The 24,899-nt window shown below is 38.9% G+C and overlaps 1 pseudogene; it reads right to left on the minus strand.

The window, feature by feature from the left end:
• Positions 1 to 523: 523 nt before the first annotated feature.
• Positions 524 to 24,447, minus strand: LOC127420488 (ER degradation-enhancing alpha-mannosidase-like protein 2; annotated as a pseudogene).
• Positions 24,448 to 24,899: the final 452 nt, after the last annotated feature.

Consider the following 24,899-nt stretch of genomic DNA (forward strand, 5'->3'; position numbering starts at 1 on the left):
AAGCTAGAAGTGAAGCTATTTCTTCCAAACACTGGCAAATTGGAATGAAATTTGGCAATTGTCATTGCCACCATAACCAGAGGGAACACAAGCAGTTTGGGAACATTAGAAAAATAGATTTGTTTTTGCTGATAACTTTTTAATCATCACTCTTTCGATTTCTAAGGTCATACAGAGTACAATAACAATTGGTCAGCCATATTGCTCTTAGGCCATTTTGCATTTTTACAAAAAATGCTGTATCTTACAAATGCTTTGTTGTATTAAAACAAAACGTAGTAAGTGTCATTTTCAACATACCCTTCCCATGTCTGCCATTTCCTTGCTCGACCCTATAATGGCTGCTTGCAGCTATAATTTAACTGTTTTTTAATTCAAAACTAAAATGTTTTGTTGAAAACTTTCTGAAAGTTTAATTATTAAAATGACTGTATTGAATGCAACATTGTCATTTAAAACTTTTTTATTAAAGAGTGTGGGAAAAAATCCACACATATTTAGAAAACATTGAATCTCTCCTCAGTTAAATTACAAACATAATCAACATCTTTTCACATTGTTGAGAATCAACAGAATAAAGTCTGTTCATGCGTTGTCTGAAAACACTTGACCCATAACAGCCAATTTGGCACTGAAAGGCTGAGTGGGACAGGAGAGCACAGGTATCCTTCTCTCTCCCAGCTTTAATGCTATGCTCTCTTGGGAGCCACCATTGCTTGGCTCCCTGTCCCCTGCCGTCTCCTCTGACTGGTCCATGGGAGGCCTGAGTGGTTCTGAGAAGCTGAGGAGTATGTCCTGGAGTTCCCTGCATTCGGCTTGGTCTCGGCTACATCAGTGGAGCACTGCGGGGTCCAGCGGGTGGGCCTCTGTGTTAAAGATGTAGCCCCCCGCATTGAGTATGCAGTCTCCCTGCACACCGCCGAGCTCAAACTCAGTGCCAGTGTTTTGAAGGAAGTTCTCAGGATCAAAGAGGAGGTAGAGGTATTTAATGGTCTCAGCCAGGAAGAAGGACTCCATACGGTTGTCCAATTTGTGGTCCCTCACATCCTTCACCTCTGTCAGAACCAGAAAGATATGAATTATTCATTTATTATCAAGTGAACCCAGAAACCCAGTTAAGCCACACTCAAAAATGTATGAACTAATATACGTTTCTGACCCACTTTTGCAGTTTCAAAGTGATTTTTAGTGTATGTATGAAGTCAGTTCTCCTTAGGTGTCCTAGCAGAGTAACCACAGGTGTAGTTTATCACATTAACTATAAACATGGTATATCATCTGACAACTACAAAGTGTCCAAATAGTCTTCATTTTGAACTGTATATCTATTGTTTTATAATTAAAAACCTAACAAACTATGTAAATTTGAGACACTCTGGATTACTCACAGTGGCAAAACCACAGTTCACTCGGCTGATTTTGTCTATGGACTCTACGGCATTCCGGCCAAGCTGCATGAATGTTGGATCACATGGATCACCAGTGGCCTTATATAGATGGCACTCTCTATCAACTCTGTAATAATAATAATAATAATAATAAATAATAATAATAATAATAATAAAACACACAAATACAGTGGTTAATTGAATTTCATATATGTAAATGAGGAGACACAGTAAGGGAAAAGTTAAATTTTCTAGACTACATTCCTACATTAGACACAATAAAGCGCAACAGTGTCCGCCAACTTTTCAGCCGTCTTGGTTCTGGAAGTATTTTTCCGATTCACTTTTTCCATATGGATTTCATAAAATTCTTCTTAAAACCGTTCCAAGCCACGAACCAAACCAACCAGCTCAGAGGTGAATCACAACTTACAAACTTTGATTTAAAACAAAAAAGCATTGGTAACACTTTACTATAAAGTTGTATGTGCTAACATTAGTAAATGTGTTAACTAACAATGAACGATATTTTTATACAGCATTACTTATATACTTGGTTAATGTTCATTTATTAACATACTATCGTTCATTGTTAGTTAATGTTAGTTCATAAAGAATTAACTAAATGTTAACATATGAAACTTTAAATAAATATAAAATTATATGTTGAAATTAACATTAAAGGAATATTCCATGTTCAATACCAGTTAAACTCAATCGACAGCATTTGTGGCATAATGATGATTACCACAAAAATAATTTAGACTCATCACTTCTTTAATTAAAAAAAAAAGAAAAAAAAAAGGAAAAATCTGGGTTACAGTGAGGTGCTTACAATGGAAGTGAATGTGGCCAATTTCTGGAGGGTTTAAAGGCCGAAATGTGAAGCTTATCATTTTATAAAAGCATTTACATTTTAGGGTTTGTTGACATTAGGTTATGCCACAAATGCTGTTGATTAAGCTTAACTTGTATTAAATCTGGAATATTCCTTTAACCAACATTAATAAGTGCTGTTTATTGTTTGTTGATCTTAACTATTGTACACCGTTGAGCCAAAACATTAAAGCGATTAACATTGATCATCTCCTAACGAGGCCACATGTCAAAGTCTGGGTAGATTTGATGGTAAGCGAACAATCAGTTTTCGTAGTCAATGTGTTCAATGCAGGAGAAATGGGCAGGAGTAAAGACCTGAGTGACATTGACAAGGGCCAAATTGTTATGGCCAGATGACTGGGTCAGAGCATCTCTGAAACGGCAAGACTTGTGGGGTGCTCCCAGTCAGCAGTGGTGAGTACCTACCGACAGTGGTCTGAGGACGGACAAACCACAAACCGGCGACAGGATCCTGGGTGCCCAAGGCTCATCGATGCGCGAGAGCAACGGAGACTATCCCGTCTGTCCGAACTGACAGAAGGTCTACTGTGGCACAAGTCACAGAACATTTTAATGATGGTTACGGGAAGAATGTGTCACAACACACAGTGCATCGCATCCTGCTGCATATGGGGCTGCGTAGCCACAGGCATGTCAGAGTGCCCATGATGACCCCTGTCCACCGTCGAAAGCGCCTACAATGGGCACGTCAGCATCAGAACTGGACCTTGGAACAGTGGAAGAAGGTCACCTGGTCTGATGAGTCCCATTTTTCTTTTACATCACATGGACCGCCGTGTATGTGTGCAACGTTTACCTAGGGAAGTGATGGCACCAGGATGCACTGTGGGAAGATGACAAGCTGGTGGAGGGAGTGTGATGCTCTGGGCAATGTTCTGCTGGAAATCCTGGGTCCTGGCATTCATGTGGATGTAAATTTGACACCTGCCACCTACTAAACATTGTTGAAGACCAGGTACACCCCTTCATTGCAATGATATTCCCTGATGACAGTGGCCTCTTACAGCAGGATAATGCGCCCTGCCACACTGCACACATTGTTCAGTTATGGATTGAAGAACATATTGAAGAGTTCAAGGTGTTGTCCTGGCCTCCAAATTCCCCAGATCTCAATCTGATTGAGCATCTGTGGGATGTGCTGGACCAACTAGTCTGATCCACGGCAGCTCCACCTCGCAACTTACAGGACTTGAAGGATCTGCTGCTAATGTCTTGGTGCCAGATACCACAGGACACCTTCAGGGGTCTTGTAGAGTCCATGCCTCGGCGGTTCAGCGCTGTTTTGGCGGCACATGGAGGACCATATTAGGTAGGTGGTCATAATGTTTTGGCTAATCAGTGTAGTTAAATGAATATTCCAGGTTCAATACAAGTTAAGCTCAATCGACAGCATTTGTGGCATAATATTGATTACCACATAAAAATTATTTCTTCAAAAAAGCAAAAATCTTGGTTTCAGTAAGGCACTTACAAAGAATATGAATGGGGCCAATCCTTAAACGTTAAAATACTCACTATTTCAAAAGTATAGCCACAAGACATAAACATTATGTTTAAACATGATTTTAGAGTGATAAAATAATTTACTTAACTTCTCTGTGTAAAGTTATAGCCCATATTACAACTTTGTTGCCATGTTGATATGTCAACAAATCCTAAAACGACTGTTAAAAACTATGATTTATACAACTTAACAGCTCAAATAATACATGAGTTTTAACAGAAGAATTAATGTGTGCTTTTATAAAATTATATGCTTTATATGGAGCCAAAAATATGCAAAATTTGGCTCCATTCACTTCCATTGTAAGTGCCTCACTTTAACATCGATTTTTGCTTTTTTTAAAGGAGGGGTGAGTCTTAAATAATTTTTTGTGGTAATCAACATTATGCCACAAATGCTGTCGATTCAGCTTAACTTGTACTGAACCCGGAATATTCCTTTAACTAACGTTAACAAATACAACCTCATTGTAAATGTTTGCCAAAGTATTTGAAAATCACAGAAAAAGACATAAGTGCAAGACTGTGCACTTAACGTGGAAATGAACTACAGTCCCATGAAGCATGATGTAATTGAATTAAAAACGATGGTTGATTATAAGTAATGCATATAAATGATATATTTAAAGTATATTGCAAAATATTCAGATATATAAAAAAATATAAGTAGTTTGCGAGTAGGAAAACCGACTTGTTTGCGTAATTTGCAGTGCATCATGGAACTGGGCAGCTTGCCTGATTGGTGGAACGATTCTCTTCAGGATCACCAGTAATTCTGCTATTAAATAAAAAAAGTTTTTTAAATGAAGATGAAATAACGCTGATTGATGGCTTCAGCACAAACATATACCAACGATGAACAACCTCGGAACTCACAGAAGGTCTGTCTTTTTCTTTTTTTTTTTTTTTTTTAACAGTGATACAGAATAAGAGACAGAACATCCCCAATCCCACCCCAAAAGAACATCAGATGCTGCTACACATATATACCCATAAATGCATACATACATAAAGCGAAACAAATATTCATTAGAATTTCTTATAAATTAAACAAGGCCACGAAATACATCTATCAAGTTACAGATGCTAAATAACATATTACTTACAAAACTGTGAGTAAAAAAACAAAACCAAAGGAGTATAGTGATGAAAGTCCAGGAGGACAAGACGACTTTAGGATCCATTTTTTCCACATGTGACAAGACAGGCTGCTAGATATTATACAATTTTTGACTAACCTTTTACTGAATTGCAGTTTTTTTCCAAAGTAAAATGGTGCAAAATATCACTAATTCAATTAGTAAAGGCAGGCGGAAGGCTATCTTTCCATTTGAACAGTATGAGGCATCTGGCTAGAAGGGTAGCAAATGCCATTATCATCTTAGCACTCCAAAAACTGCAGTAATTGTAGATGGCTCAATTGGTATTCCTAAAGCTTCGGAAAAAAAGATAAAAATTGATTCCCAAAAACTTGCAAGTTTAGGGCATGACCAAAACGTGTGCAAGAGTGGCTGGCTCTAATTTGCATCTGTCACATATAGGAACAATATGTGATATGAAATTAGCTAGTTTCACTTTTGACCAGCGCAATCGATGGACAACTTTGAATTGAATGACCATATGACGCATGCAAATAGAGGAGGAGTGTATCCTATCTAAAACACCTTGCCAGATTTCTTCTGTTATTTGTAATTTAAGTTTGTCTTCCCATTGTTTTTTTTAATAGATTCAAAGACTTTAAATCTTCTGAGTTAAATAAGGTATACACCCTACCAATAATCTTTTTAGTATTTGGGTTAAGTTCCAGGACAGTATCTAGAAGGGATTTAGGTTGTGGCAATGGGAAACTTTTTGAACATGAAAAAAGGAAATTGCGAAGCTGGAGATGTCTGAAGAAATGTGAGTTAGGTATGTTGAACTCTACTCTTAGCTGTTCAAAAGAGATAAAACCATCAACCCTATTCAGGTCTTGTAGTGTAGTAAGCCTGTTGGCAACCCATGTTTTGAAAGCATCATCAGTACAGGATGGAAAAACATGTTATTTTTTATTATGGGGGTATGTATCGAAAGATCTACTAATGAAAATGCTCGTCTGAATTGTGCCCAAATTTTAAGAGACTGAATTACTATTGGATTAGCAGAGTATTTGGACACTGGTTCTGAAAAGGGTATTTTAGAGCGGAGAAGTGATTTTATTGAAACAGTATTACAGGATGCAATCTCTGTCAACAGCCATTTAGGACTAAACTGTTCCATTGGAGACCATCCAATAAAGCATGGCTCTTATATTTAGATATATGTATATAGATATATAGATACAGTTGAAGTCAGAAGTTTACATACACTTAGGTTGAAGTCATTAAAACTCATTTTTAACCACTTCACAGATTTAATATTAGCAAACTTAGTTTTGGCAAGTCGTTTAGGACATCTACTTTGTGCATGACACAAGTAATTTTTCCAACAATTGTTTACAGCAAAAGTTTCACTTTTAATTGACTATAGCACAATTACAGTGGGTCAGAAGTTTACATACGTTGAGTTAACTGTGCCTATAAGCAGCTTGGAAAATTCCAGAAAATGAGGTCAAGCCTTTAGACAATTAGCCAATTAGCTTCTGACAGGAGGTGTACGGAATTGGAGGTGTACCTGTGGATGTATTTTAAGGCCTACCTTCAAACTCAGTGCCTCTTTTCTTGACATCATGGGAAAATAAAAAGAAATAAGCCAAGACTTGGTGGACCTCCACAGTCTGGGTCATCCTTGGGAGCAATTTCCAAATGCCTGAAGGTACCACGTTCATCTGTACAAACAACAGTACACAAGTATAAACACCATGGGACCACGCAGCCATCATACCGCTCAGGAAGAAGTCGCATTCTGTCTCCTAGAGATGAACGTAGTTTTATGCGAAAAGTGCAAATCAATCCCAGAACAACAGCAAAGGACCTTGTGAAGATGCTGGAGGAAACAGGTAGACAAGTATCTATATCCACAGTAAAACGAGTCCTATATCGACATAACCTGAAAGGCTACTCAGCAAGGAAGAAGCCACTGCTCCAAAACTGCCATAAAAAAGCCAGACTACAGTTTGCAAGTGCACATGGGGACAAAGATCTTACTTTTTGGAGAAATGTTCTCTGGTCTGATGAAAAACTGTTTGGCCATAATGACCATCGTTATGTTTGGAGGAAAAAGGGTGAGGCTTGCAAGCCGAAGAACACCATCTCAACCGTGAAGCATGGTGGTGGCAGCATCATGTTGTGGGGGTGCTTTGCTGCAGGAGGGACTGCTGCACTTCACAAAATAGATGGCATCATGAGGAAGGAAAATTATGTTGATATATTGAAGCAACATCTCAAGACATCAGCCAGGAAGATAAAGCTTGGTCACAAATGGTTCTTCCAAATGGACAATGACCCCAAGCATACCTCCAAAGTTGTGGAAAAATGGCTTAAGGACAACAAAGTCAAGGTACTGGAGTGGCCATCACAGAGCCCTGACCTCAATCCAATAGAACATTTTGGGCAGAACTGAAAAAGCGTGTGCTAGCAAGGAGGCCTACAAACCTGACTCTTTTACACCAGTTCTGTCTGGAGGAATGGGCCAAAATTCCAGCAACTTATTATGAGAAGCTTGTGAAGGCTACCCAAAATGTTTGACCCAAGTCAAACAATTTAAAGGCAATGCTACCAAATACTAACAAAGTGTATGTAAACTTCTGACCCACTGGGAATGTGATGAAAGTAATAAAAGCTGAAATAAATCATTCTCTCTACTATTATTCTGACATTTCACATTCTTAAAATAAAGTAGTTATCCAAACTGACCTAAGACAGGGAATGTTTTCTACGATTAAATGTCAGGAATTGTGAAAAACTGAGTTTTAATGTACTTGGCTAAGGTGTATGCAAACTTTTGACTTCAACTGTATACACTGATGGCCAAAGGTTTGGAATAATGTACAGATTTTGCTCTTATGGAAAGAAATTGGTACTTTTATTCTCCAAAGTGGCATTCAACTGATCACAATGTATAGTCAGGACATTAATAACATGAAAAATTACTATTACAATTTGAAAAAAATTAAACTACTTCAAAGAGTTCTTATCAAAAAATCCTCCATGTGTAGCAATGACAGCTTTGCAGATCTTTGGCATTCTAGCTGTCAGTTTGTCCAGATACTCAGGTGACACTTCAACCCCACACTTCCTGTAGCACTTGCCATAGATGTGGCTGTCTTGTCGGGCATTTCTCATGCACCTTACAGTCTAACTGATCCCACAAAAGCTCAATGGGGTTAATATCCATAACACTCTTTTCCAATTATCTGTTGTCCAATGTCTGTGTTTTTTTGCCCACTCTAACCTTTTCTTTTTGTTTTTCTGTTTCAAAAGTGGCTTTTTCTTTGCAATTCTTCCCATAAGGCCTGCACCCCTGAGTCTTCTCTTTACTGTTGTACATGAAACTGGTGTTGAGCAGGTAGAATTCAATGAAGCTGTCAGCTGAGGACATGTGAGGTGTCTATTTCTCAAACTAGAGACTGATGTACTTATCCTCTTGTTTAGTTGTACATCTGGCCTTCCACATCTCTTTCTGTCCTTGTTAGAGCCAGTCAGGGTCAGAATGGCAATCGAGAAGATCGTGAGAATTCCCGCTGGGCCGGTCAAAAATTGGGTCAGTTAGGTCTGCATGTTTTTTGACAAACTTTCATCATATGTTGCATAACAACTGCCAACAGTCCGTAACATCCGGTATTTAAAGGATCAGAATTGCGTTCCGTATTATAGCGGACGCAGTCTGTATTTTATCATCTCACACCCAAACAAATGAGAGAGTAGCATGTTAGAGACGAAACTGATGTGCTTCAGTTGACAGCGCGGGAAGGATCACGGAAGATCCATCGAGAACAGATAGGCTACTAATAGCTGAATGGATGAACGTGCTTCAGGTAAAAGATCATCACAAGTTTAATACTGACTGCAGTCTCACAATCTCAATCAATTAATCTCTGAAATCCTCTTCCCTAGCTGTGCAGAATGAAAATAGCAAAATTATTTTTTGTCACAAAATAACAGAATACTTAAAGTAAATGAATACAGATGCAACAGGACGACACGGTATGAAAATAATGGGACTTTACAGCTCTCAAAAGATTAAACTCAACGAAACAAACTGCACAGAGCGCCTTCAATGTTGTATAATGCGATAAAACCCTCTTAAAGAGACAGTAACCATTTTGCCTTTGTCCTGAACATTTACATTCCAAGTAAAAGAAAAGTACAAATGTGTTATTTTTAGTCTTTTATTTCACTCTTATCATTGTAAAATGGCACGTTTTTGAATGGCATGTAAAAATGTAAAAACAATCACTCAACCTTAATTGTTTCACTGGATCTGTTGTTATTTTAATTATCTAAAATACAAAGTACTGACCATTTAAAGTGTGAGCCTGTACATCTTGAAAGAGTTATAAACATTTACAGTTCTATAGTGTTATTATGTGCCTTGATAGTCTTTAAAATAAACTTAGTTTACCCAAAAATGAAATTTCTCACATCATTTACTCACCCTCATGTCAGCCCAGATGTGTATGACTTTCTGTCTTCTGCTGAACACAAATTAAGCTTTTTAGAAGAATTTCTCAGTTCTGTTGGTCCTTTCAATGCAAGTGAATGGTGATCAGAACTCAGAAGGTACAAAAATCACATAAATGCAGCATAAAAGTAATCCATACAACTCCAGTAGTTTAATCTATGTCATCAGAAGTGATATGATAGGTGTGGGTGAGAAACAGATCAATATTTAAGTTTTTTTTTCTTTCTATAAATTCTCCTCCCTGCCCAGTACGGGGCGATATGCTTATGTAAATCACCAAAAACAGAAGAAGAACTCTTAAAAGAGAAGAGTGCTTATGAAAGTGAGAGTGGAGATTTATAGTAAAAAATGACTTAATTATTGATCTGTTTCTCACTGCTTCTCATTTACTTGCATTGAATGGACCAACAGTTTTTCTAAACATCTTCATTCATGTTCTGCAAAAGAAATTCATACACATCTGGGATGGCATGAGGGTGAGGAAATGATCAAATATCCCTTTAACATTCACTTATTTTTACAACACATACAATGACGTCTTATGACAAAGTGAAATTCTTAGTGAATGCCTTATGTGGTATAATGACATGGAGAGCTTCAATAATTTTCAAGTAATTACATATATTGCATATTTTTGCTGTGATCTTGTTTTACTGTTATCATCTTCACCTCCAACCCCCCTTTTGGGTGTGGGATGACTTGGACATGACATCCCGGGCTGAATATGCATCCCACTCCGGCCCTGGAGCCAGTTGTCCTTTGTCTTTGAAGACTGTAGTGTACACCTTTGTATGAAATCTTCAGTTTTTTTGGAAATTTCAAGCATTGTATAGCCTTCCTTCCTCAAAACAATGATTGACTGACGAGTTTCTAGAGAAAGCTGTTTGTTTTTTGCCATTTTTGACCTAATATTGACCTTAAGACATGCCAGTCTATTGCATACTGTGGCAACTCAAAAACAAACACAAAGACAATGTTAAGCTTCATTTAACAAACCAAATAGCTTTCAGCAGTGTATGATATAATGGAAAGTGATTTTCTAGTACCAAATTAGCAATTTAGCATGATTACACAAGGATAAGGTGTTGGAGTGATGGCTTCTGGAAATGAGGCCTGTCTAGATTTGATCAAAAATGAGTTTTTCCAAATAGTGATGGTGCTGTTTTTTACATCAGTAATGTCCTGACTATACTTTGTGATCAGTTGAATGCCACTTTGGTGAATTAAAGTACCAATTTCCTTCCGAAACAGCAAAATCTGTACATCATTCCAAACTTTTGGCCGCCAGTGTGTATATATATATATATATATCTCAGTTGCCTCCGCGTCTGAGACCGTCAATCTGCACATCTTATCACGTGTCTTGTTGAGCACGTTACCGTGGAGACCTAGCGCATGTGGAGGCTTCACGCTATTCTCCGCAGCATCCACGCACAACTCACCACTCACCATGCACCCCACCGAGAGCGAGAACAACACATTATAGTGACCACGATGAGGTCAACCCAACGTGACTCTACCCACCCTAACAAACGGGCCAATTGGTTGCTTAGGAAGCTTGACTGGAGTCACTCAGCATGCCCTGGATATAACAGCAGTCATGTTATGTAATGTCTCTTATTATCTCAACAGTCTTAGTTCTCTTACTCACCCATAGTATAGTACTCAAAGAACTGTGTCAAGCATACAGTCATGGCCAGTTAGTTATCCATCATTAATCCTGTCCATCATTGCTCGATGCAATAATTGACTTCACGCATGCCATCGCCTCCATAGAATCCATGAACACTTTATATGAATATCCATGTTCCTTTGTACTGCAGAGATCCGATCTCCCTGGCCCGCTGAAGTAACTGCAGTCTTGATAATAGTGCACTTTAGCCACTATTACTCGAGGTTTACCGCCAAATTGTCTCGGCTGAAGACCGCGATGCGACCTGTCAATCAGCACTTCTTTATCCATGTTTAGAACCTCCTTCAGCAATTTTGAAAAAAAAAACAAAAAAAAACGCCGGAGAACTCGTGCCTAATCCTTCCGAAACATTCAAAATACGAATGTTAGATCGCCTCATTCTCCTCTCCATATCTGTGCATTTTTCCTGTATGCTGGCAATCTCTGATTCATCTTGTGTATCGTCTTTTGCAGGCCGTCAATTAATCCGAACAAGCCGAGAGGCCCTGCTCTACCTCTCTCGCTGTCTTTTTTGTAGATTCCAACTCTAATCGAAGCAATTCAATACTGTCAACTACCTCAGTTTTAACAGCCTGCAATTCGGACTTTATGTCTTCGAATTCTCCAGCAAGTGTAGTCTTAATCTCTGACCGCAATAGTGAAACAATGTGATGAATTCAGCCTGTTCGTCCGCCATATTTGCCTGACTTTGAATTCTCATGGCTAGACATGTCTGTGCTGTTTCCTTGATAGGTGTATTGACGAAGACTTCTAGTCATTTATGTTCACAGAAATCGAGTAATTCAGTGACAAAACAGAGACAGCAAGTTTGAAAAATGTCTTATGCCATAATATGAGCACAAAGCACCAAAATATGCACTTCATAACTTAGCTTTCAGCAGAGCTCACCAAAATGCTACTTACTCCATGGCTTGCTCACTAGCGCCCCCATCAGAAGGTCTGTCTTTAAAGGTTTATAAGAAATCAATTAGCCTATGGAGAAAATGAATAGGATTTTTACTTCCAGAACCAGACTGTTGCACTCTATTGACACTCCGCTAAGCCCTGCCTTAAAAGTGCTACTGACAAATCCTATCTATCTTATCAAATATTAGCAAATGTTGCTGTCCACCATTTTCAGCTGGCAAGCATTTTCTTTTTCTAATGAGCGTCTATGGGAGTCATGTGTCCTTGAGTAGTTTTAAGTGGAATGTTATAGAAATTCTGGATTTTAGTGTATCTTAATTTTTGTTTAATACTTTTCCACCATGTACCCTTGAGGAATGCTGTAGAACTCTGGGAGACCTCCAAACTGATGCCACACAGTGTAGTAGTTATGAAAGGTCTTTGTTGCACTGGAAATATCACCTATCAAGCTCTGATAAAAAAATAAAAACACAAAACATTATGTTCTTTACTTCAAGATGCCATAAGACTTCTTCTCTCAAGTGCAAATATGGATGACACCACGTAAAACCAGCCAAACACAGACGTTGGTATGTTTTCTTTTATCTTATAATGAGACCTTGTGGCATGTTGGATGTTACGCATGGTGAAGTATCTGCTATCTCACCTGCAATCCAGGCCAGAATGCCTCCAGAGACTGGAACACATGCATTGACACTGCTCCCTTATGCATCTGCACCCACAGATACCAATCATCAAACTTAGTGTAGGACTTATCATATTCTGTAACACACATTTTAAAGTTGATAATGCTTTCATGAAAGCAAAAAAAAAGGTAAACAGTCAGTGAACATCAATAATATTAGCCACTGGTATTAGAATTCGCTATTTTCATCCAAATAAATAGCAAAACATCAGTTGCATACAACGCTTGTGCAATGTAGCCACAGTTATTGGGATGCTACGTTAAACATGTCAATTTTTACCGTGAAACATGTTTAGCAGTTCCTCGTCGTGCAGCATGATGGCTCCCTTCACAAGGTACTCGAAGTACGAGTCCACTCCAGCCCCAATCCATGCGTCCTGAGCCACCCACTTAGAAGCGATGACATCTATATGGTTGCCCACCTGAAAAGACGGTACAGGTCACAAAGATTGAGTGATCCAGTGTTAACAAGCAAAAAGCTCCAGCTGTGTTAAACAGCAAAATGCAAACAGTGTTCATTTAAATCAGATTTGGAGCTTTGAAAGCTTTATGGCTCTGTTTGTAGAATAATTAATCCAGCAAAAGAAAGAAATAATTCAGATAATAATGATCTGTTTACCATGACTTCGTAGCTACTGTAATTGTTTCTATACCACAGCATTTGTATCAGATATAAACATACAGATTTTGCCTTTTTTTAATCAGCTACCCTGTCCTAGTAACTGCTTTTAAAGCGATTAATGCTTTGGTAAAAAAACACCAGCTAAAACATTAATGTCAAAGCAAAAGCATTAAGTCTGTAAAAATTTTGTATAGTGAGGATGTTTTCAAAAATAATCCCATGAATAATTTTTATTTATCAATTAACTTCATACAAAAAGTGCAGTAAACATACATCAATATTTGGCGTGACCACACTTCAAGGTAAACTTGTGCACAGTTTTTCCAAAGTTGTTGGCAGATAGTTTGATCCAAGCATCTTAGAGAGTTTGCCTCATATTTCATCTCAAGCATGCTCTTCACTTTTGTCCACTTTTTTAACAAATACACTAACTTTTGAAAAACCTTTATTAGGGGCAAAATTGTTTGGTGAGGTGGAAATTATACCACAACTGTGGGACAGTCACAATTTTTGAACATTTTCTAGAAACCGTTTTCACACAATAAATATCAAAATGGTTTATGTTTATTTCACTCTTTGTTCAAAATCCTTTTAAACATGTAATCATTTGTACTTTTTAAATGTATTTTCATAGATTATTATTGAAAGTCCAGGTCTGGGACTAGGCTAAAATAGTAAAATCTGTATATAAAATGCATTTAAAAAGTAGAAAGTATAGACGTGTGCCATGCGAGGATCGGATGTGTGAACAGCGAGCTCTGCGCACTTTGCTAGTTTTAACACTTTTAATGACATAAACCGGTGAGATTCGATACACTCTGTTCCATAACTGTTCTAGGAGGACAATATGTCAAAGAATTCAAAATCCTCAGGCTCTGGAGACATTAAAAGACACTTACGTGCTCAAGCTGACGCCCCTGAGCAGGCCGCGAGCCTGGGAGTCGATTTAGTCTGGGAAGTGTGGGAAATGCGGCGAGAGATGCTGAACATGTCGGCAATGCTGACGAAGGTTGTTGCTGACTAGGAGGATCTTGCTGTGATACGTCGATCGATCACTGCCATGGAGGCGAAGTTCACTGAGGTGGTTGCAAGAGTGGGGGATGTCGAAAAATGGATCAATTACCTGGAGTCATCGGAGAGGGAATTATCTGCTAATCTGCTAGCGACCAAGGTGGATTTGGAACATGTCTGGGAGAAGTTGGAGGATATGGAGAACCGTAGTTGGTGGAATAACGTCCGTATTGTTGGAATTCCAGAGGGCAAAGAGGGACAGGATATGGTGAAATTCCTGGATGGGCTCCTTCCGAATCTACTTGACATAGCAGGCCATAAGCTGGAAATCGAGCGAGCTCACAGGGTTCCTGCTCGGTGATCCACAGAGGGAGACAGGCCCCGTTCAATTCTGGCCACATTTCTGAGATCATCCGATAAAGATCTTGTGTTACGCGAGGCGAGGAGTAAAGGAAGGCTTTCTTGGAAAAACCACAGCATTATTTGTTCCCAGACTTTGCGAATTCGACAAGAGAGAAATGTGATCGATTCAAGGAATGCAAGAAACTTTTACATCAATGGAAGGTCGCTTTTGCACTGATATTCCTGGCCAAATTGAGAATAGATGCTAAGGATGGCCGTAAAGCATTCACATGCCCACAGCAAGCGATGTCCTTCATAAAGACAATGAAGTAAGTCATCTTGTGGTACTCACATTGCAGCTGAGTGGACCGGCTCACTGAACATTCGCTTGACTGTTTGAGGAAACTGAGCGCTTTTTTGTGCTGGTTCCGCCTAGCAGCTGGAGTTTATTATGTAGAGTAACACACCTTCAGGGCAGCTTTATGGATGAATCTACATGCTCTTTGTGTTTACTGTATTCCACCTATTGGAGTTTGTTTTTATAGATGATCTTTTGCCATGTAATTCTGTCTCACAAAATTTGTATAGAAACACCAGACTTGAGTAATCTGATGGCAAAGTTGTCGCGGGGTTCTCGTAGATGTGTATGGACTGTTTGAGTTCAGAGGGACGGACGCCAGTTGGTGCTGTCATGCGCGGGGGTTAATACGTTTTTCTTTTTTCTGTTTGTTTGGTTCTGGGGGATGTTCGGGTCCTGATGGTTGCACTAATGTTGGAATGTGGTCTTTATAATCTTGTTTTTGACACACAATCTATTTTTTCTTATATGTCAAAATGTCAAATGTTAATATGAGTGGATTGTCTTTCTCCACGTAGAATGTGAATGGGTTGGGGCACCCCAAGTGTAAGAAATATGATATAGTGTTTCTTCAAGAAACGCACCTTTCTCTGCAGGAAGCTGAAAAATTTGGAAAGATATGGCGTGGGCATTTTTTTTTATAGTGCTGGCTTGAGTAAGAGCAGGGGAGTCATTACACTGATAAGTAAACATCTACAATTAAAAGGTCTCAAACAGAGTAAAGATAAATTAGGAGGAGTCATTATTATTTTAGCTGAAATTCAGGGACAAATTTTATTTTGGCTAATATTTATGCAACTAACATTGATGATCAGGGCTTTTTTGTAGATCTTGAAGGGATGTTGCAAGCTACTGGCACCCCTCATGATATAATATTGGGAGGAGGCTTTAATCTTTTGATGGACTCAGTCCTTGATCATAGTGAAGCAAAAGTGTGTAAGCCCCCTAGAGCAACATTGACGCTTCACAGGGTGTGTAAAAATCTTGGTCTTTATATATTTGGAGACTTTTGAACCCATCTGGTAGGGACTATACATTTTTTTCATCAGTCCATAAGATTTACTCTAGAATAGATTTTTTTTCTATTCCCTCATTTCATCTGTTGTTGATTGCTCAATTGGAAACATTTTAGTCTCAGATCACACCCTGGTGAGTTTAGAGGTGTTGCCACATATGGAGAAAAATAAATCATATAGTTGGCACTTAAATGTATCCCTTTTGCAAAATCCTGAATTTCAACAAATGCTTAAGGCTGAAATCAATGTCTATATGGAGACCAACTGGTCCTCAATATCCTCTGTGGGCATGGCTTGGGAGACACTTAAGGCAGTTCTTAGGGGCCAGATCATACAGTATGCCTCATTCACCACAAAATGCAAAGCACAAAAACTCATGGAATTGGAAGGGAATATTAAAAGTGCCTAGGCAGAGCTGAAGCGCCGAATCTAATGCACTCAGGGAATTGACCCGATTGAAATACAGATATAATACTATTTTGTCGCGGAAGGTGGAGTTTTGGCTATTCAGGGCAAGACAGTCATACTTTGAGTCGGGGGACAAGGCAGGGAAACTACTGGCTAGATACAGTTGTGCTCAAAAGTTTGCATACCTTGGCAGAAATTGTGAAATTTTGGCATTGATTTTGAAATATGACTGATCATGTCTTTTATTTAAGGATAGTGATCATATGAAGCCATTTATTATCACATAGTTGTCTGGCTCCTTTTTAAATCATAATGATAACAGAAATCACCCAAATGGCCCTGATCAAAAGTTTACATACCCTTGAATGTTTGGCCTTGTTACAGACACACAAGGTGACACACACAAGTTTAAATGGCAATTAAAGGTTAAATTCCCTCACCTGTGGCTTTTTAAATTGCAATTAGTGTCTGTGTATAAATAGTCAATGAGTTTGTTAGCTCTCATGTGGATGCACTAAGCAAGCTAGATACTGAGCCATCGGGAGCAGAAAAGAACTGTCAAAAGACCTGCGTAACAAGGTAATGGAACTTTATAAAGATGGAAAAGGATATAAAAAGATATCCAAAGCCTTGAAAATGCCAGTCAGTACTGTTCAATCATTTATTAAGAAGTGGAAAATTCGGGGATCTCTTGATACCAAGCCAAGGTCAGGTAGACCAAGAAAGATTTCAGCCACAACTGCCAGAAGAATTGTTCGGGATACAAAGAAAACCCCACAGGTAACCTCAGGAGAAATACAGGCTGCTTTGGAAAAAGACGGTGTTGTTGTTTCAAGGAGCACAATACAACGATAATTGAACAAAAATGAGCTGCATGGTCGAGTTGCCAGAAAGAAGCCATTACTGCACCAGTGCCACAAAAAACAACACCTTGACACCTTACATCTTCTGGCACACTTTAATTTGGAGTGACGAGACCAAAATAGAGCTTTATGGTCACAACCATAAGCGCTATGTTTGGAGAGGGGTCAACAAGCCCTATAATGAAAAGAATACCATCCCCACTGTGAGGCATGGTGGTGGCTCACTGATGTTTTGGGGGTGTGTGAGCTCTAAAAGCATGGGGAATCTTGTGAAAATTGATGGCAAGATGAATGCAGCATGTTATCAGAAAATACTGGCAGACAATTTGCATTCTTCTGCATGAAAGCTGCGCATGGGATGCTCTTGGACATTCCAGCAGACAATGACCCTAAGCACAAGGCCAAGTTGACCCTCCAGTGGTTACAGCAGAAAAAGGTGAAGGTTCTGGAGTGGCCATCACAGTCTCTTGACCTTAATATCATCAAGCCACTCTGGGGGGATCTCAAACATGCGGTTCATGAAAGACGACCAAAGACTTTGCATGACTTGAAGACATTTTGCCAAGACGAATTGGCAGCTATACCACCTGCAAGAATTTGGGGCCTCATAGACAACTATTACAAAAGACTGCACACTGTCATTGATGCTAAAGGGGGCAATACACAGTATTAAGAACTAAGAGTATGCAGACTTTTGAACAGGGGTCATTTCATTTTTTTCTTTGTTGCCATGTTTTGTTTTATGATTGTGTCATTCTGTTATAACCTACAGTTGAATATGAATCCCATAAGAAATAAAATAAATGCGTTTTGCCTGCTCACTCATGTTTTCTTTAAAAATGGTACATATATTACCAATTCTCCAAGGGTATGCAAACTTTTGAGCACAACTGTATATAAAACAGAGAGAGTCTTTTTCCACCATTCCCTCAGCGAAATCTACTGGTGGTGAAATATTTACCGCGGCCATAGATATTAATAATGCTTTTAAAGAATTCTATCTTGATCGCTATAGTTCCACGTCTTTGTCTACTGATGAGGATATTAGATACTTTGTGGAACCATTAAAACTTCCTAAACTGACAACTGAGCAAAAAAATTCTCTTGATTCTGAGATAAATTTGGAGGAGCTTGACGAGGTAATTAAGGTCTTGCCTACAGGCAAGGCTCCGGGGCCAGACGGCTTTGCCGCTGAATTTTTTAGATCTTATGCTAGAGAACTGTCTCCACTTTTGCTAGAAGTTTATATGGAATCATTAAAGAATGGAAAGCTTCCACCAACCATGACACAAGCCCGGATCAGTCTGATTCTTAAAAAGGACAAAGATCCAATCAAGTGTAAAAGTTATCGTCCAATTTCCCTGATCCGGCTAGACGTTAAAATACTGTCAAAAATTTTGGCTAACCGATTAAGTAAAGTTATGACATCTCTTATACATATAGATCAGGTGGGGTTTATTCAGGGCCGTAGCTCTTCTGATAACATTAGGCGTTTCATCAATATCATGTGGTCAGTGGGATCAGACTCCGGTCGCTGCCATCTCACTTGACGCCGAAAAGGTATTTGATATGGTAGAATGGGATTATCTTTTTAAGATTTTGGAAATGTATGGGTTCGGGAATTCTTTTATTGGATGGATTAAGTTACTTTACGGTACAAACAAATGGATTAATTTCAGATTATTTTACTCTGGATAGGGGCACCTGGCAGGGTTGCCCTCTTTCCCCATTATTGTTCTGTCTTGTCCTGGAACCATCAGCAGCCGCAATAAGAAAGGAGGAGGATTTTCCAGGGGTGATGGCGAGAGGTGTGGCGCATAAGCTTTTGCTTTACGCAGATGATATTTTATTATTAGTCTCCGATACTAGATCTATGCCTTGACTCCACAGAATTAGTAATTCCTTTTCTAAGTTCTCAGGATACAGAGTTAATTGGTCTAAATACAAAGCTTTCGCTCTGACAGCTTACTGCCTGGTAATGGCTTTTCAGCCGGGCACCTTCCAGTCACCAAAACAGGGCATTAAGTATTTGGGTATTTTATTCCCAGCAAATTTGTGTGATTTAGTTCATTTTGACCCTTTAATAAAAAGGTTTTCGAGCGATGTGGGCAGGTGGGCTTCATTACATTTATCTATGATTGGGAAGGTTAATATTATTATAATGAATTGTATTCCAAAATTCAACTACCTGCTACAATCTCTCCCAATAGATGTCCCCCTCTCTTATTTCAAGCAATTTGATAGCATAGCGAAGTCCTTCATTTGTAATGGTAAAGGTCCCAGATTACACTTCAGTAAGTTACATAGGCCGATTGACAAAGGTGGGCTAGGCCTACCCAAGATTTTGTTTTATTATTATGCATTCGGTCTCAGACATTTGGCTCATTGGTCGCTTCCACCTAAGAGAGCCCCTCCCTGGTTTTGTATTGAACAGGAATTTCTTGCCCCTATTTTGCCATTGTAAAGCCTTTCTATCAAACTAACTGGAGAAGCTAAGTCACACCCCGTTATCTCGCATTTGCACGTGGTATGGACATTAGTGTCCAGAGTATTTAATTCAGACATTTATTTAAATATTGCTTTGAGCATATGGCTGAACCCAAAATTAGGTATTAATAAGTCCCCTTTCTGCTGGACAGAGTGGATTGTGATGGAGGTTAATACACTCTGTGACCTATATGAGAGTGGAGTGTTGAGATCGTTTGAAAATATGGTTCAGCATTTTGGGATTCCAAGGTCTCAATTCTTCAGGTATTTACAGCTGCACCACATGCTCTGTACTATTTTTGGGAGTAGCATACACCCTCCTAGAGCAGTGGATACTCTAAGAGTGGTGATTACTGCTTTTGGAAAAGGCCATGAGGCATCAGTGTATTACTCCCTGCTAATTCAGAGTCTGGGGGATGGAGCTTCAACTTCTTTCAAGAGATTATGGGAGAAAGATTTAAACTTGGTATGGAGGAGTGAGTGTGGGCTAGGATTCTAAAAACGTCAAGTCTACATCTAGAGATGTAAGGGTGCACCTTATGCAATTTAAGATTTTACATCAATTCTATTGGACCCCCTCTAGATTGTATAGACTTGGTCTTAAAGACACACCCACCTGCTGACGATGCCAATCAGAAGATGGGGACACAACCCCATGTTTTTTGGTGGTGTGTTAAGATCAAAGATTTTTGGTTGAGGGTTCAGAGTTTTATGTGTGACGTATTGGACACTCAAATTTCATTTTGCCCAAGACTCTGTATTTTAGGCGTTGGGGCGGTCATTAATATAGGGGATAAATACATAAAAAATTGGGTCCTAGCCAGTGTTATGATCGGCAGACAGGTCATCCTTAGGGGTGGAAGTTGGCTGGAGCGCCCTCATTTCAGGAGTGGTGCACAGAGATGGGCAGGGTGGCGGCACTCGAAGAAATGTCATATAGAAGGCTGGGAAACTTGGATTTATTTAATAAAAAAATGGGACAGCTATTTGACATTTTTGGAAGGCTCTCGGGGAGGGGCAGTGGAGAGAGATGTGTAGTTTAAATGTGTGTGATTATTATTTATATATATATATATATATATTTATTTGTATTTATTTGTTTTTTTATTTGTTTTTGTGTATTCTCATGTTTGACCACAGGGATATTTGTTGAGGGTCAGGGTGGGGTTAGGGATTGGAAGGGGGAAAGGGAAAGGGAATAATGGGGTTTAAAAGTTGATTCGGTGTATATATGTTTGCTTTTCTGTTTCATTTGTCTGAATCAATAAAAAGTGTTAATCAGGAAAAAAAGTACAAAGAATAAATAACGAAGGCCTGGTAAAACTTTTCCAAGTCAGTTTTAATATGACCTCCATATAACAAAAATAAATAAAGTTTAAATCTATTTGTTTTAATAAAAATTAACCCCTGGGACATGCAAGTGCCCGAAGTTGAAAATACACCTATATACATTGGCAAAAAAAAAGTATGTGAACCCTTTTGAATTACCTGCATTTATGTTTAAATTTGTCCTAAAATCTGGTTTGATCATCTAATCTACAATAATGAACAAACACAATCTGTTTTAACTAATAACACAGAAATTGGCACACAGCAGAATGCTCAATGAGGTAAAAAAAGAAACTTAGCTTGACAGCTAAAGACTCAAAGGAATCATTGGATCTGGGTAACATCTCTGTTCCTGAGTCTACTATACGGAAAACATTAAACAGGCATGGTGTCCATGGCAGGACACCACGAAGGAAGCTGCTGTTTTCCAACAAAAACATTACTGCGTGCCTGAAGTTTACCAAAGACCACCATGACATTCCACAACGCTACTGGGGAAATGTTTTGTGGACTGATGAAACTAAGTTGAATTGTTTGGGAAGAACACGCAGCACTACATATGGCACAAAAAGGGCACCGTATACCAACATGAAAGCATCATCTCAACGATGAAGTACGGTGGAGGGAGCATCATAATTTGGGGCTGCTTTGCTGCATCGGGGCCTGGATCGCTTGCCATCATCGAGGGAAAAATTAATTCCCAAGTTTATCAAGATATCCTACAGGATAATGTCAGCTGAAGCTCAGTAGAAGTTGGGTGATGCAGCAGGACAATGACCATAAACATCGAAGTAAATCCACAACAACAGAATTACTTCAAAAACAGAAAATCCACCTTTTGGAGTGGCCCAGTCAGAGCCCAAACCTTAACCCAATAGAGATGCTGTGGAACGATCTCAAGAGAGCCGTTCACACCAGACATCCCAAGAATATGGCTGAGCTGAAGCAGTTCTGTAAGGAAGAATGGTTTAAAATTCCTTCTGAACATTGTGCAGGTCTAATCCGCAGTTACCGGAAACACTTGGTTGAGGTTATTGCTGCCAAAGGAGGATCGAAGGTTCACTCACTTTTTCCACAGCACTGTGAATGTTTAACGGGATGTGTTCAATAAAGACATGAAATATTATAATTGTTTGTGTGTTGTTAGCTTAAACACACTGTGTTTGTCTATACTTGTGACTTTGATGAAGATGAGATCCATTTTATGACCAATTAATGCAGAAAAACAGCTAATTCCAAAGGGTTCACATACTTTTTCTTGCCACTGTTTACACAGATTATACATACAAATGTCAGGACAGCAGGACTATTGGGTATAGGCAAACCATTCACGAAACATTGTTTGTAATTTACACAAATAATAATGCCAATAACCACATTACAGTAGAATTATTGAATTAAGAATGATTATTAAACCTTTTGTTCTTTTGTGCTAGGCAATCATGGTATGTTAGAAGTGAATCAGTGAATATTACAGTCTCACATTAGAAACTTTCAGAAATGGTTGGAGCTAAAACCAAAGAATTAAAAAATGTGCTACTTTAAGGGATAGTTCACCCATAAATTAAAATTCTCTCCTCATTTACTCACCCTCATGTCATCCCATATGTGCATGACTTTCTCTCTTCTGCTGAACACAAACAAAGATTTTTAGTAGAATATTTCAGCTCTGTAGGTCCATACAATGCAAGTGAATGGCGATCATAAATTTGAAGGTCCAAAAGCACATAAAGGCAGCATAATAGCAATCCATAAAACTCCAGTGCAATACTTCAGAAGCAACATAATAGGTGTGGGTGAGAAACAGATCAATATCCTTTTTTACTATAAATCTCCACTTTCACTTTTACATTCTTTCACATTCTGAAAATGAAAGTGGAGATTTATATTAAAAAAGGATATTGATCTCTTTCTCACCCAAAGTGATTGAATCGCTTCAGAAGACATAGATTCAAACACTGGAGTCCTATGGATTAATTTTATGCTGCCTTTATGTGCTTTTTGTAGCTTCTAAGTTCTGGCCACCATCCACTTGTATTGTTTGGACCTACAGAGCTGAAATATTCTTCTAAAAATCTTAATTTGCATTCAGCAGAAGAAAGTCGTACACACCTGGGATGGCATGAAAGTGAGTAAATTATTTTTTTTGGGTGAACTACCCCTTTTAAGTCATGACTGTGCTGCAAACCCCTTGATCCCCCAGATAAAAAAAATAAATTAAAAAAATAAAAAGATTTTACCAGGCCAATATCCGAGCGTTTTCTCCATAATGCCCTGAGAGCTTTGCGAGCCACATTCTCAAATACAGGGTCCCCAGTGAGTCTGCTGAGGGTAGAGAACTCCAGGATGAAGGTGCCCACCCCAGCAATGCAGGTGACTGGGGATCTCAGTGGGGTTAACGCCCCTCAGTAGGTTTACTGTACCATATGGCATCCCTGTGGGTGTCTGGAATGCTGAAAAGGGGCGGGACATATTAGACTGACAGCATGATTATCCTATCAGGCGGAACGGTTGAATATTATTTCAAGAGAGAATACCAATTCACATACTATCACTACTATATACTTTATAGTATGCCAGATTAGGATTAGTGTATTCCAAATCATAGTACACTTAAAAATAGTTTAATAACATAATATATAAAATAACATAATAACAAAAAATAACACTATACTCACTCACTGTTAACAAAAATGTGGCTCAGTTTAAGTGGAATGTCATGCTTCAGATATACAATTTAACTGCCCTGTTACTTAATGATATGGTTTTAACATAGTTATTAACTCGCTCACCAGGCAGCATCCTCTGCTATGCGCAGGAGGGGTCCAGAGCAGGGCCAGCTCTCCTCCACCTCCATCCCAGCATGCTTGGAAAGCAGATGGGCTGAAAGAAGCCCCCCAACCACTGCAGGGAAGCACATTTGATAAGTGACCAGAAAAAGCATTGGTTTAATGTCAAACACAATGGCATTGCAATGCCTAGGACTTATATCCCAGGGGGGTGAAATATATCCCAGACATGTTCTTGAAAGATTCCATGAGATTCACCTACAGATCCTCCATCATTGACAGACTTTTTGGTCAATTGCATAGAAAGAAAGAGATACCAATGAGAAAATGAATAATGCTTACCATTTCCAGCTGTATGTTCAGTTCTGGGCCAAAAAGCCATCGTATGTAAGAAACCTGGATGAGTGCAAGGAATGTATTTCTACTAAAAGCTCATACCTGCCCCATGTATCCTGTCCATCACACGTCAGTGGTCTCAACTCATCATAGGGATAAGCATTTTCCAAGTAGCTGTTGTAGGCATGATAAAACATGGACTTTATTCTGTCTCTGTTAAGACAAACACAAAACAACAAATGTTCAACAACTTTAACCAGGGCTGATTGACAGTGTTCTCCCAAGCTGTCTGTATAAGTCACTAGTGTAGTAATGATGAATAGCCTGCTGACTGTTGTGTATTTATACACTGACAATATGGCAAATCTGATTGACTGACATTAAACATAGCCCTCCTTTAACACAAAGGGAATAGGTCCAGTCTCTTATACGTGATATATTACATGCTGTACCTTCAGACAAACTACATCATGACCATCTTACACAGTTATAACATATCAACTTTTAATGTAGTATAAAAAAATATCTTCTGTAATGAGACATTCCCTGCTCAGTGAAGTCTTTGCCTTTAACATGACTGATGAACTGAGACAGGTATGTGGCGCAAAAAACGGCGAAGAAGAGGAAAGTAAGCATGAAGTAACGAGATGTGTGCAGAGGAAAAC

The sequence above is a fragment of the Myxocyprinus asiaticus genome, chromosome 29, assembly GCF_019703515.2.
Source record: "Myxocyprinus asiaticus isolate MX2 ecotype Aquarium Trade chromosome 29, UBuf_Myxa_2, whole genome shotgun sequence".
In the NCBI taxonomy this organism is placed as follows: domain Eukaryota; kingdom Metazoa; phylum Chordata; class Actinopteri; order Cypriniformes; family Catostomidae; genus Myxocyprinus; species Myxocyprinus asiaticus.